At 39.8% G+C, this 13,838-nt stretch overlaps 1 protein-coding gene across 10 annotated transcripts in view; it reads left to right on the forward strand.

Annotated features, from left to right (window-relative positions):
- Btrc (beta-transducin repeat containing E3 ubiquitin protein ligase) overlaps positions 1-13,838 on the forward strand; it is a 166,238-nt gene that overhangs the window by 41,005 nt on the left and 111,395 nt on the right. The window lies entirely within an intron of this gene.

The raw sequence follows: 13,838 nt of genomic DNA on the forward strand, positions 1-13,838 counted from the left end.
CAGGTTCATTTATTATTTTCTCCTTTTCCTCCTCCTCCTCTTTTCTTCCCCCTTCCTCTCTGTTAAGAGAGTCTCTCTGTAGTCCTGGCTGTCCAAGAACTCTGTAGACCATGCTGGCCTTGAACTCACAGAGATCTGCCTGCCTTTACCAGCCAGCTGCTGTTGCTGGTGTGTTCCACCATGCTCAGCCGCTTGTGTTATTATTATTAATGTTATATTACTTTTGGAAAAATATTTATGGATTGATAATTGGTTGGTTGGTTGGCTTTTCATGACAGGGCTTCTCTGTGTAGCCCTAGCTATCCTGGAACTCACTCTGTAGACCAGGCTGGAGTGCTGGGATTAAAGGTGTGCGTCACCCTCCACCCCCTTGGAACACTCACTAGTCCGTTAGGTCTGCCTGGACTGCAAGTCCCCGGGATCACATATCCCTACCACCTTCCACCTCTCCCAGAGCTGGGGCTACAGGGAGCTCCACCACAGCTGGCTTTTATGTGGGTGGAGTCCAAGCTTAGGTGTAAACATTTAACCTGCTGAGCCATCTCCTCAGCCCCAAGCTTTTTTTTTTTTTAAAGTAGTTTTAAGATGAGACAGTTTTAAAACATGTAGTGGCATATTTACATTTCTGGCAGTTTTTATGTTTTATTGTCTTTCAAATATATATGAAAAAAAATTTTTTTTTCAAAAAGATTTTCTTCTCATTTTTCTTCTCCTTCCCCTCAGGTTTCTCTGTAGAAGACTAATTATCCATATACATGTTGCGCCAGTTATACATATACATGTCACATGATTAGTTTTACAGCCACTGAGGTTTTTCCTTTTTTAAATGACTATTTGATTTCATTTTATATGCATTGGTGTTTTGCACTCGTGTATGTATGTGTGAGGGTGTCAGGTCACCTGGGACTGGAGTTACAGACAGTTGTGAGCTGCTCTTTGTTTTTTCGTAGTATTTTTCTCTCGGTCCATCATCTGTGTATTGCTCTTTTTTTCTCTTTCTCTTCCTTTTTGTTTGTATTGCTTTTTGTTTGTTTGTTTTTGTTTTTGAGACAGGGTTTCTCTGTGTAGACTGTCTTTTAGACCAGGCTGGCCAGAACTCAGATACATGCCTTCGTCTTTGTCCGAGTGCTGGGACCTGGCTTATTTTTCATATTTTAATAGTTTCACTTTTTCTTACAATGTTTAATCTGCAGGAAAGAGTCTATCTTGTGAAATTACCTTTTTAGATTTTGTATTTTCTTTTGGAAACTTCTCATTTTATTTTGAGACAGGATGGGTCTTCCTGTGTCCTGCACTGTTCGCCTCCCAAGTGCTGGGGCTGCAGATTTGTGCCACCAGGTCCCTCTTAAGTTTAGTTTTCGACACTGTGACTGTTCTGTTATTGCACATGTGTGCTTTTTCTTCTTAGAAGTTGTTTTGGCTAGATTTGAAGATCCGCTTTATGTTATTGTCATGGATGTTTAAGATTTGCTTGGATAGATTTCATGTGGCTTTTTTTTTTTTTCTAGTAGAGTTTAATAGTGTAAATGAGTTATCTTTCTGGGACCAAGTCACATCTTTAGTTTTTTTTGAATGTCTCATTCAGTTTTCAGAACAGAAGAGGTCTTCCCCTACCCCAGGTTTGCGTGATTTCTAGTTGTGGTGCTTATAGATTCTGTTGTCATAGCTTGTCTAGTTTTGTAGAGTTTTATCATGTTAAAAAGAGCTTCATGCTCAAGAATAGACTTAAGGAGGAAGTGAGTTTCTTGTATCTGAAGGCTTTTCCTTGAAGACACATGTGCCTTAATTTTATTTTTTTATTTTTTGGCTAGCCTTAAACTCACAGCTATGTGCCTGCCTCTGCCTCCCTGAGTGTTCCCTTTAAAGGAGTGTGCCACCAAGCCCAGCTATGCTCTTATAATTCTAATCTTTTTATCTTTTATAAAGTATGTTCTATGTTCCTCCAGTATGTAGTTCTATTGAACTCTGGGTTCCCCTTTCTTATGTGGCTTATTGAAACTTCCTCACCCCGAAGATTAGTATAGTTTTATGGGTCGCTTCATTCAGTTTCTGTCCATTAGGATTGCGCAACCTGCCATTATCTTAAAATATTGCTTCACATGCAGCACCTGGTTTTCCTGGCTTGTGGCTGACACTGTGGTAGAAGCTGAACTCCTGCTGTTTATCTTTGAGTTTCCATTTATTACATGTAGTAGCTGTGTGAGATGGCATCTAACTGTATCTCCTGTCCTATTTAGTAAGCTCCAAGCCAGTCTGGGCTTCATAGTGAGGCAGTCTCTCAACAAAATAAAAAAATCCCAAAGCACAAACTAAATTTAAAATTTAAGTTCTATAAATTCTCATTTTGCACAGCTCCAATATATGAAATTTCATGTAAGTAACACCAGCCCTCCCAGTAGCATAATTTGAATTTCAGTTAGCATGGTATGTTAACTATAACTACACAGTATACAGATACAGTATACAGTTCTCCAGTCGATAGTAACTGTGTCAAAACATGTGCTGTGGTCAGTCATGTCTTCAAAATCTGCTCGTGATTAGTGGCTGCTCCTCTGTTACTAAGGTTGTAGATAGCAAAGTTAGTTGTGTGGTCTTTTCCCACTGATATTTTTTAAGTACTGATAATTAAAAGTAGAAATTGGAGAATAAAGGTAAACCATAGTGACAATGATAACTGAAGTTTGAGCGAAAGGTTAAGATGGTAAAGAAGAAATAGACAACAATGATGTCATGGTTTAAAGTGTCTAGATATGTAGCCACAGGAAGTCAGGAAAGGAGAATTTTATTAACATAGATGGAGAAAATGATCATGGCATTTGAAAAGATGAAGATGTCCCCGAGAAAACACTTCATCTAAAGAAAATACTTTCATATTATAAGTTCTTAATACTGGTCAGGGTAGTGCATACTTTTAATCCCAGCCCTTTGTAGGCAGAGGCTGGTGGATCTTGTTAGATGGAGGCCAGTCTGGTCTACATAGTATGCTTAGGCCAGCCAGAGTCTTAAAGAAGAAAAGAAAGAAAAGAAAAAAAGAAAAGTTCTTATTTAGATATTTCACAACACAGGGTAAATAGTAGGAGCTGATCTGAACTTAGAACAGCAGTTTGTGAAGGCACAGAAAAATTAATTGCTGTTCTGGAGAGATGGCTCAGTGGTTAAGAGCACTGGCTGCTCTTCCAGAGGACCCAGGGTCTATTCCAAGCACCCACACTGGAGCTCAAAACCTCCAGTTCCAGGGGATACAACACTCTCTTCTGGCTTCAAAGTTTTTGCACGCACATGGTGCACATGCATGGTGCACATACATACATACAAGTAAAAAGCATACATGTAAAAAAATCATTTCAAGAAGTGCTTGCTGTGTATGGAATTCTTTGTGTTTTGTTTCTTTTTTTAATATCATTTTCTATTTGTTACAATTTTTGTTTTGTTTTTTGAGTCAGGGTTTCACTGTAGGCGTGGCTCTCCTGGACTATTTCTATGGACCAGGCTGGAGCTCACAGCTTTCCTCTGCTTCCAAGCGCTGAGCTTAAAGGCCTGCACTGCCACTGCCCAGCTGTGTATGGAAGTCGTGAGCTTGTTTTGTGATTGTTTTTCCCAATAAATTACCAAATTGTAGGGGCTCGTAATAATACATGATATACATTTATTCATATTTTGTGGAGACTTACAAGTAAGTTATGTTTAAATTTTAAATGGCAGAGAATTATTACAAGGTGAACATCTCCCAATCTGAAACCCAAAATCCAAATGTTTTGAGCATTAACATAATACCACAGGTAGAAAATTCCACATTTAACCTCATATGTGAGGAGTTACAGTAGAAATACAGATGTGCAAAATGTTACATAAAATTACCTTCAGGTTTATATATAATGGTGTATTTAAATCAGTGAATTTATGTTTAGGCTTGGGTTCTATCTTTAAGTTACCTCAGTAAGTACATGCATATAGTATAACTTTCCCCCACCCTCCACAATTCTAGTCCCAGCAATTTTAGATAAGAGATACTCAAAGAAATATGTAATATTGCTATTCTCCTTTCGATCTTTCTGTCTCAGCTTCCTTTGTGTTGGGATTAGAGGTGGGAACTTCCATACCTAACAAATTTTTCTAAAATGGCCTTGCTATTTTGTTGTTGTTTGTTGTTGTTGTTTATTAATTTATTTAGTGTTGAGGCACGCGTGTGTGTGCGTGGTGTGTTGCACATGGAAATCAAAGGTCAGTTTTTGGAGGTCAGTTCTCTACTTTGTGGGTCCTGCTGAGCTCTTCAGGCTTAGTGACAGGCACCTTTACTGGTTGAGCCACCTCACTGGGCCCATGAGTATTTTAAGTCTTTATTAGCTCAAGAGTGCTGACATTAAGATTGTGCTAGGCTTTAGCCTAGATTCAGGCCCCTTTCTAAAATTTTCTCGCATTTGTCTCTTCAAACATATACAATTTTCTTTCATTTTGTTACATTTGGTTAATTAATGTGATATGCTTACATGATATACAACATGTTTTCATACACATAGTCATTGTGAAGTATTTGCCACCATCAAGCTTGAAAAGCATGTTACCAACATGCCTATAACATGTATATCCTTCCTTTACCAGAGGTTATACAGGTGGATAAGTTAGTGAATTGTGGAAGCATTTCATCTAACACATGCCCTACACTCTAGTTGATTTAATGTCTGTCTGTCTGTCTATCTATCTATCGCTCTATCTATCGATCTATCTCTAGATATAAAGAGGATCTATTAGAATGGCTTACAGGTTGTGGTCCAGCTAGTCTAACAGTGACTGAATACAAACAAGAATCCAGCAGTTGTTCGGTCCGTGGGACTGGATGCCTCAGCTGGTCTTCAGTATATGCTGGAATCCCAAAGATGCAGGCTTTAATGCCAGTGAAGGAATGGAGTTGATAGGGAGAGACAGCAAGAGCAAGCAGGTAAAGAGAGCAATTTTCTTTCTTGTCCTTTATATGGGCTGCCAGCAGAAGGCGTAGGCACCTCAAACTCACGTTAGAAATGGGTCTTCCCATTTGAAATGATTTAATTTAAAAATATTTGATAGGTGTGCCCAGCCATCTGGGTTTTACTTAATCCGAGAGTGTAGTCTGGATGGCAGCCATAACCACCACAGTTTTTAATTTCTGAGCCATCTCTCCAGCCTATCACTCAGCTTGCTCGAACTGGAGATGTTTCTTATAAGTAGTCATTGAATTCTCTCCCCACATTCCCCATTTTCATGACTGTTAGTTTGATGATAACAGCAGTGGTCCTCATTTCTCTAGGGTTTAGAAGTCCTGGACCCCTAAACTATCTAATAAATTATGTAATTCTATGTGTGACTTTAAAAATGCCTCCCCTGCTTTCTTTTTGACACAAGGTCTTAGTCCAGGTTAACCTACCTCAAATTTACAGCATTAAAGTGCCATTTTATGTACAGTTTACTAAATAAAGTATTGTAGTTTTGAGCCTATCTTTACCATTTGCTAGGTACCCCTCAGCTTTTGGCAATTGATGAACCTTCCTTTACCAGAGGTTATACAGGTGAATAAGTTAGTGAATTGTGGAAGCATTTCATCTAACACATGCCCTACACTCTAATTGATTTAATCTTAATAACAACTAGTGTTATCAGTAATATCACTATTCTGTGAGCAATGGTTTCTTATCTCTGGTATGTATTTTGTACTGTTCTCTGATAATTAAGCACACTTTTGTTTTGGAACATTTACCATGTCCAGATTAAAGATTTTGTTTTGTTTTTCTTTTTCAGGACAGGGTTTCTTTGTGTTGTCTTAGAACTAGCTTTGCAGACCAGGTTGGCCTTGAACTGAAGAGATCCACCTGGCTCTGCCCCCATCACCTTGCTAAAGATTTTTTTTTTTTTAATAATAGAAGAAAGTGTATTTAGGGATTATGATTGCAGAGGTTTAGAGTCCATAATGTTGCCTATGTTCCAAGAAGGTTGCAGAGGCAGGGAGCTAGGGCAGCTGCTGGGAGCTTACTCTAAAGTTACATATTATGTATCCATTGTTCTGCCTGCCTGCCAGAAGAGAGCACCAGATTTTACTCCAGATGATGGTGAGCCACCGTGTGGTTGCTGGGAATTGAACTCAGGCCCTCTGGAAGAGCAGCCAACTCTCTTAACCTCTGAGCCATTTCTCCAGTCCTGAGAGAGCTTACTTCTGTAGCTCAAGAGGCAGAGAGAATGGGGAATTTTAAAGATATGTATGAATCATATCCCTGAGGAACAATCTTGGCAATCTAAGAGAGAAGGCAAATATGTGATTACCTTACAGTAATATTATTGTAATAGAACTTTTCTAAATATTAAAACAAACAAACAAACAAACCTTAATAGCACTTATTGTCTAGCATGACCCAGTGTTATCTTATACTTTTTTCTTATAGTTACTATTTGTGTTAATTTCTCCCTAAAATAGAATATAAATCAGTTTAGAATATTTGTTTATCATACTCAAGGATCTACTTTCAGTTCTCAGCACTGTGCTTGACCTGTGCAGGAGAGAGGGGGAGAGGAGAGAGAACATAGAGGTGAGAGGTAAGACTTAAAGGAGGATAAAGCGTATGAGAGCAGGTGTTTGAACTTATGAGAGACGTATTGAGACTTCACACCTGCCATTGCCATTTAGATACTGTCATGTTGCTCAATTAATTTACTTTCCTGTAAAAATAAAATACTAACAACTTTCTAAATAAAATGATTTGTTAAAGAAACCAGAATTTGAACTGGGTACTGTGGCACATGCTTGTAATACCAATACTCAGGGAGGCAGAGGCAGGCAGATCTCTGTGAGTTCGCAGGCCAGTCTGGTCTACAAGCGAGTCCAGGACAGCCAAGGCTACACAGAGAAACCCTGTCTCCAAAAAGCACAATTTCATAGGAAACAATCTTTGTCTGACGAATTTTAGGTACACCTGTGAGGAATAAGTATTTGCTTGGTGGATAAATTTACTGTTGTTATAGGCTCTAGTTCATACTGTCTTCCCAGAACATTTTGAATTGGAAGCTGCTGCTTTTTTCTTCTCCTCTTTTTGTTTTTGAGACAGAGCTTCTCTGTGTAGCCCTGGGTATCCTAGACCAGGCTAGCCTGGAATTTGGAGAGATCTGCCTGCCTCTGCCTCCCAAGCGCTGGTATTAAAGACGTGCGCCACCACTGCCCTGTGGAGACCGACCTTCCTTCCTTCCTTCCTTCCTTCCTTCCTTCCTTCCTTCCTTCCTTCCTTCCTTCCTTCCTTCTTTCTTTCCTTTTTCTTGTGTAGCCTTGGCTGCCTTGGACTCACTTTGTAGACCAGACTGGTTTCGAGCTCATGAAGATCCATCTGCCTCTTCCCTGAGTGCTGGGATTACAGGCAACCACAACCAGCTAGAAGCCTTTCTTTCTTTCTTTCTTTCTTTCTTTCTTTCTTTCTTTCTTTCTTTCTTTCTTTCTTTCTTTCTTTTAAATAGTTTATTTTATTTTATGTGTGAAGGTATCAGATTGCTTGAAATTGGTGGTACAGACAGTTGTGAGCTGCCATGTGGGTGCTGGGAATTGAACCCGGGTCCATTTGGAAGAGCAGACAGTGCTCTTAACCACTGCGCCATCTCTCCAGCCCTAGAAGCCTTTCTTAATTATAGTGCATTTGCAAAATTATTATTATTATTACTATTGGTTTTTTGAGACAGGGTCTCTCTGCATAGTCCTGGCTGTCCTGGACTCACTTTGTAGACCAAGCTGGCCTCAAACTCACAGAGATCTGCCTGCCTCTGTCTCCCTAAGTACAGGATAGGTCATGTGCCTCAGTGCCTGGCTACACTTTGCAGATTTTATAACCCTTTTTTAATTTTTCTACAGTTTTGTGTAATGAGTTAAATCGATTTGATCAGCTGACATATTATGGCAGGTGAGAGTTTCATTTTTGGAGTAAAGTAATAAATAGGGCTTCTTAAAAGGTGATAGTTGATGGATTGGGAAGTGAGATGAGGGTTCAGTGGGCAAAGGTGCCTGCTGCGAAGTCTGACAGCCTGAGCCAGGACCCAGGCAGGAGAATCGAAGAACAGGATCTCCCCGGTCGTCCTCCGCCCTCCGCATGTGCACTGTGGCATGTACACCCAATACTTTCTCACAGAAAATAAATGTAATTCTTTAAATGTGACCATTCACTTTGTTAGAGTCTGAGTGCCTTCCAAGGCATATGGAATAGTGCATTTTTCTTAGCCTGAATTTTTTAGTTGATGGAGTAGTGGAAGGGGAATTCTTCACCGTGGTTTAAGGATACATAAACTCTGAATGCAGCCATCTTTTTATTGTTGATTATTATAGCTTCTATTACTCCTAGAAGTTGACCGTCAGGGACCTGAGTTTAGAAGATTTTGTCATTCAGCTTTTATATAGTAAATGCTGAGGCAAGCCCTTTGTCTGCAGTGAAGAGAATCTGTGGCATTACTTTAGGTAGTCAAGTGTGGGGGAGGAGTGAAGATTCTCAGGGTTCTCTCAGGGTGGATTTGATAGGCACATGATGCTGTATTCTTGAAACACCAGACACCTTTTGTTGCAGCATTTCAGTTTTTTTTTTCCTCTCATTCTTTGATGCATTAGAACCTTGTCTAGCACTCGCTCTATTTTGCATGGGCTTAAATTTTTTAAGATTTACTTTTAAATTATGTGTGTGTGTATTTGTAAGTGTGTGGGTATTTGGACAAGTGCAGGTGTAGGTACATGAGTATGGGCAGAGGCCAAAAGAGGGAGTTGGATTTCTGGAGCTGTGTGCTGCCCGATGTGGGTGCCAGGAAACAACCTCTGGTTCCCTGCAAGAGCAGCGAGCGCTCCCACCTGCTGAACCACATCTCCTGTTGTTCCGCCCCCCTCCCGCCACTGTGTGTGCGCGCGCGCGCATGTGTATGCATAAATAAGGTTTTTTAAATGTTTTTAATTTGAATTTTGTTTTCAATTACTGTGTTTTGTGTTTGTGTGCGTGTGTGCGTACCCCGCAGCCCCTGGGGCCGGAACTCCACCTGAATCTTGCTCACCAAGCACCTTTACTTGCTGGGGCGCCTCCTCAGTATAGCTTTTTACAGTTGCGCTACGGAGAGTCATCCGGGTGAGGGTGGGTGGAAAATGAGCTGAAGAGACAGGCCTGTGCTGTGCAGAGCTGTGTTTATACAGGATGAGATATAACCTCTTACCTGACTTTTTTGAGACGTTAAGATTACACAGAGAAGAATCATTAAGGAGTGTGTCATTCAGGAGTTCTTGAATGGTCAGTAAACGTTGACTATTTAGATGTGGGAATGTAGTCGTGGTTGCTGGATTGACACCACTTCCATTTCTTTCCTTTTTATTTAAAATGTTAAGGGTTTGGAGTATGGCTCAGTGGCAAAGTGTTATCCTAGCATGGCCCTGGGCTTGATCCACTCAAAAGAGGTGAGGATGGGAGAAGTTTAGACATTTATATATAGTTTGCAAAGAGAAAAATCAAGGCGAGCCCAAACCATAGTTAGAAAACTATGTGCTTTTTAAAGTGTTTATTAACTTAAAGATGTGGTCTTGCTTTTGAGCCCAGGCTGGCCTCAGATGCATGACCTTCTTGCGTCAGCTTTCCAAAAATTGGGATTACTATCATGTGCTACCATGCCTGGATTTTCAAACTTTTTTTTTTTTTTTCAGTCCTGTGGATAGAACCTAGGGTCTCACACACTAAGAAAGCAGTCTACCTCTGAGCTGTATCTCCAGCCCCTTTCATTTTAACATTTTTCGTTGAGATATGGTATTGCTAAGACTGGCCTTAAACACACTTCATAGATCTGGCAGGTCTTGAATGTGTGATCTTCCTGTAGTAGCCTCCAGCAGCTGGGTTCTCAGGGCTGACAGTTCTGTCAAGGGCAATATTTATTAAATGATGGACAGAACACATATTATGTCTTTGTTTTAAATTGACCCGTAAAGCCCTGAAAGGCACAGAAAGCACATGGGCATGGCAGCCAAACTTTCACTGCCCCCAAATTTCCTTTCCCTGTTTATTCTCTCCTTTCATTTAAAAAATGTTCTTAAATATGAAGAAAGAGGAGAAACAGGTAAAGTTAGAGCCTGCTCCATTTATTTTATAGTGATTTGTTTTCCTCAAAGATTTAAGCAGCATTTACTATTTTAAGATTAATTATTACAATACAAACCAATTTGAAAATTGGTTTTTAAATTGAGCCATAATATGTAAAATCTTATGATAATGTATAAATTTGACTATATTCAAGTGCAGTTTTCATACCCATACCAATTGTCTTGTAATAACCGGGAATGCATCCTCTGTGTGGTGTTTGCAAGTTAATACTATTTTGGAAATCACACTTGTATATATAGTGGCTTCCCTGGGTGTATGAGGCTCATTGTTGATCATAATTGTATTTTGGAATTTTAGTTTAAATAGATAGGGTAAGCCCCTTTCAGATTTTTAGTTGTTAGAGGAGTGTTGATAGGGGATTGGGTTATATGAATGAGAAAGGAGTATTAGAATAAACAACATGAAAGAAGCTCAAATAATAATTCATCAAGTGATAGTAAAAAAAAATAGCACAGATTCTTATGGAAAATAGAAGAAACTCATAATTCATGGGAGAAATGCTTTCAAAAGTTAACTAAGATGCTCTCACAATACAAATAAAGAAATAAACGTATGCATTGTAGTGAGAAAGAAGAGTCCTGTGTCTGTGAGTGAAGGGATTTGGCTGAGTTCTAGACCCAGCAGTACCTCCTGGGCCGTGCAGAGGGCTTCTGTTGGCTAACGTGTGTGAGTGCCTGCCTCTTTGACAAGCTGGCTTCAGTGCTTCCTCTGTGTCCACCCATCATCTCCTTTCTACATTGCGTACTCTCTTTTACATCTCATATGTATCTCAAATTGAAATCCTCCTTCAGAATGACACTTTTTTTTCTACCAATTAGCTTTAACCAAACTTAATAAATTGCCATGTCTCTGAAGGACAACACAATAGTTAGTGGTCTTAACAATGAGTTTCTTTATATTAGGAATCTTTAATATATAGGGATTTAATGTTGGAAGAATATAAGTTCCATGAAGAAAAGGGATTTTCTTTTTTTTTCTCACTTTTTTAAAGATACCAGCTTGCTAATAACCCTGGCTGGCATGGATTCACTATGTAAACTCAAGCTAATCATGAACTGGAGTTGGTTATCCTGCCTCAGTCTCTCAAGTTCTGGGATCATTGATGTGAGCCACCATGCCCAGTGAAGAATGGAATTTCTTTAAAGGCTGGGGTTATAGCTCATTGGCAGAGTGCTTTTCTAGCATGCATAAAGTTCTGGTTCCATTATAATTGGTTTCAAAAAGGGGGACAGAATTTCTTTTTGTCCATTGTTGTATCTATATGCAGAACAAGAAAGATATTCAATAAATACCAAATCAATTGCTGGGGTTGGGGATTTAGCTCAGTGGTAGAGCCCTTGCGTACTGGGTTTGGTCCTCAGCTCTGAAGGGAAAAAAAAAAAAAAGATAAATTGTTAAAACATTAGCCTTAAGAAAAACTTAATGTAACTTACTTGTAAAAATTATTGCAGTGAAGCATTTTCTTTGTTTGTGTTGTTTGAAACAGGGTCTCACTGTGTATCCTTAGCTTCCCGGATGGAGGTCAGTATGTAGACCATTCTGGATTGGAGGAAAAGTGTGAGGATCTGTAATGCCCCTTTCATTTTTTTAATTAATTTTTTTGAGATTTTATTTTGTGTGTATGGATGTTTTACCTGCATGCATGTCTGTACACCATGTCTATGCAGTGTGTCTGTAGGGGCCAGAAGACATCAGATTCTTTCGGTCTGAAGTTAAAGTCACATGGGTTCTCGGAATTTAACTCCAGGCTTCTGGAACAGCTCTAGTCCTCTTAATGGCTAAGCCATCTCTTCAGTTCCAGTAAAGAAAGCATTTTCAGCTCCTCAGTGCAGGGCAGGGATTCTCAAGTCGACAGAAACTTTTAAATATTCCCCTTAACTGTCCCCTTTGTTCTATTGTTCTCAAATATAAGCATTTCAAGTACAGATCAGCTGGAAAGGGTTGACATTCGTAAATATAGTGCCTAGGAGACACAAAGGTAAATGGCAGGTAGAGATGACAGAAACAAAGAGCACTGGAATCACAAATTTATATGTGTCAGGGCTCAGAGAAGCATTTGAATATAATATCAAATAGTTAACCAGCTAGAGTGTCAGAGCTAACCAAAAGGGTAGGTAGTGAAAGTGGGTTGTAAAGGCAGACAGGAGAGCAGGTAGATAATGTGCATCGGGTTCATACAGCCAGTGCAGGGACCCATTGTCAGTTGCATACCACAACACTGGAGACAACCGTTCATTTAGCTATTTGTAGAATGGGTTGTAACTTGAGGTAAAGAGACTAGAGGAGTGAGTAGAATTCACTGCTGTAGCTGCTGTCCAGGGTGATGTCACAGTTTGGCGTGTTGTGTTGTCTAGTGATGCCTTTAGCAGATAGCCTTTGAAGTCCCTCATCCCTACTTTATGTCCTACTTTGTAAATTCCTGGACATGAATAGATAAGTACCTAACTGTTACATGAGGAAACTGACCTGTAAGCAGCGGTCTAGAGTGAATCAGGTTTGGAGTCCTTAGCACCTTTATCCTTATGAATTACAGGCAGTGTAAGTGGGGAATACTCTATCTTTTATGCTATTATTAATTTCTACCAATTATTTAGGAGTAAAAGAAGCTGGGTGCAGTGACACACGCTTATAATCCCAGCACTCAGGGAGACAGAGGCAGGCAGATCTCTGTGAGTTTGAGGCCAGCTTGGTCTACAAAGCAACTCTAGGGCAGCCAAAGCTACACAGAGAAACCCTGTCTTGAAAAACCAAAACAAACAAAAAGAAGTAAATGAACCAGAACATTGTCTCACATTCTGTAAAATTTTATTTCTTGTAAGAACTGACTTCTCCACTTTAAAATATGTATTCATTGAGTATGGTTGGGTATTTAGTATTTTAGCTATTAAGCTATCATGGTGCTCAAGTTAACATTCTGGGATATGTTTAGGGAAACACAAATGTGGAGTCCATTCTGCCATGTGTATGTCTTATGGATCTAAGCAGGGCTTGAGGAGATGTTTCAGTCAGTAAAATGCTTGCCAGGCAAGCATGGGGACCTGAGTCCCACCTCCAACATCCATTCAAAACAAAACAAAACAGAACAAAACCAAACCCAAACCGAGCATATGATGTGCCCATGTAAGGAGGCTCCCTGGAGCTTGCTGGTTGGCTGGCTTAGTCTAATGAGCAAGTCCCAGGTTCTAGTGAGACACTTCACCTCAAAAAACAAAGACATGGGTGTCTCTTGAGGAGCACTACCTGAGGTTAACCCCTAACCTACACACACACACACACACACACACACACACACACTTCCCTAAAAAACAACCCCCTCCCAGCACCTCAAAGTATAGTAATACTGACAATGTTTAGTGTCACTTTTGGATGATTGAATACACTGTGTTCTCTTCCATACTTTCCTTGCTGAAGGTTTTAGTGCCATGACTTTCTGGGTCCCTACTCTTCTTTCCCCTGTTTTGTTTCTGTTTGGATTGTTTATTGCCCCACCCCCTTTAGTCCATCTGGAAAGATGAAGAGGCAGCTGCTCTGGTTAACTATGCATTGTGGTTAATGAATAACAGACTAACAGGATACATAAAGCATGTGTAAACTATGCACAGTTAGTTTCTGTCAGAGCCCTAGGGATACAATGCTTTTTCTTTTCTTTTTGAAAAACATTCTCCTGTAGTATTTTGTTTCTTAATTTACCATTCTTAATACTGTAATGCTACCACAAAA

This window comes from Meriones unguiculatus, chromosome 1 (assembly GCF_030254825.1).
Source record: "Meriones unguiculatus strain TT.TT164.6M chromosome 1, Bangor_MerUng_6.1, whole genome shotgun sequence".
Lineage (NCBI taxonomy): Eukaryota > Metazoa > Chordata > Mammalia > Rodentia > Muridae > Meriones > Meriones unguiculatus.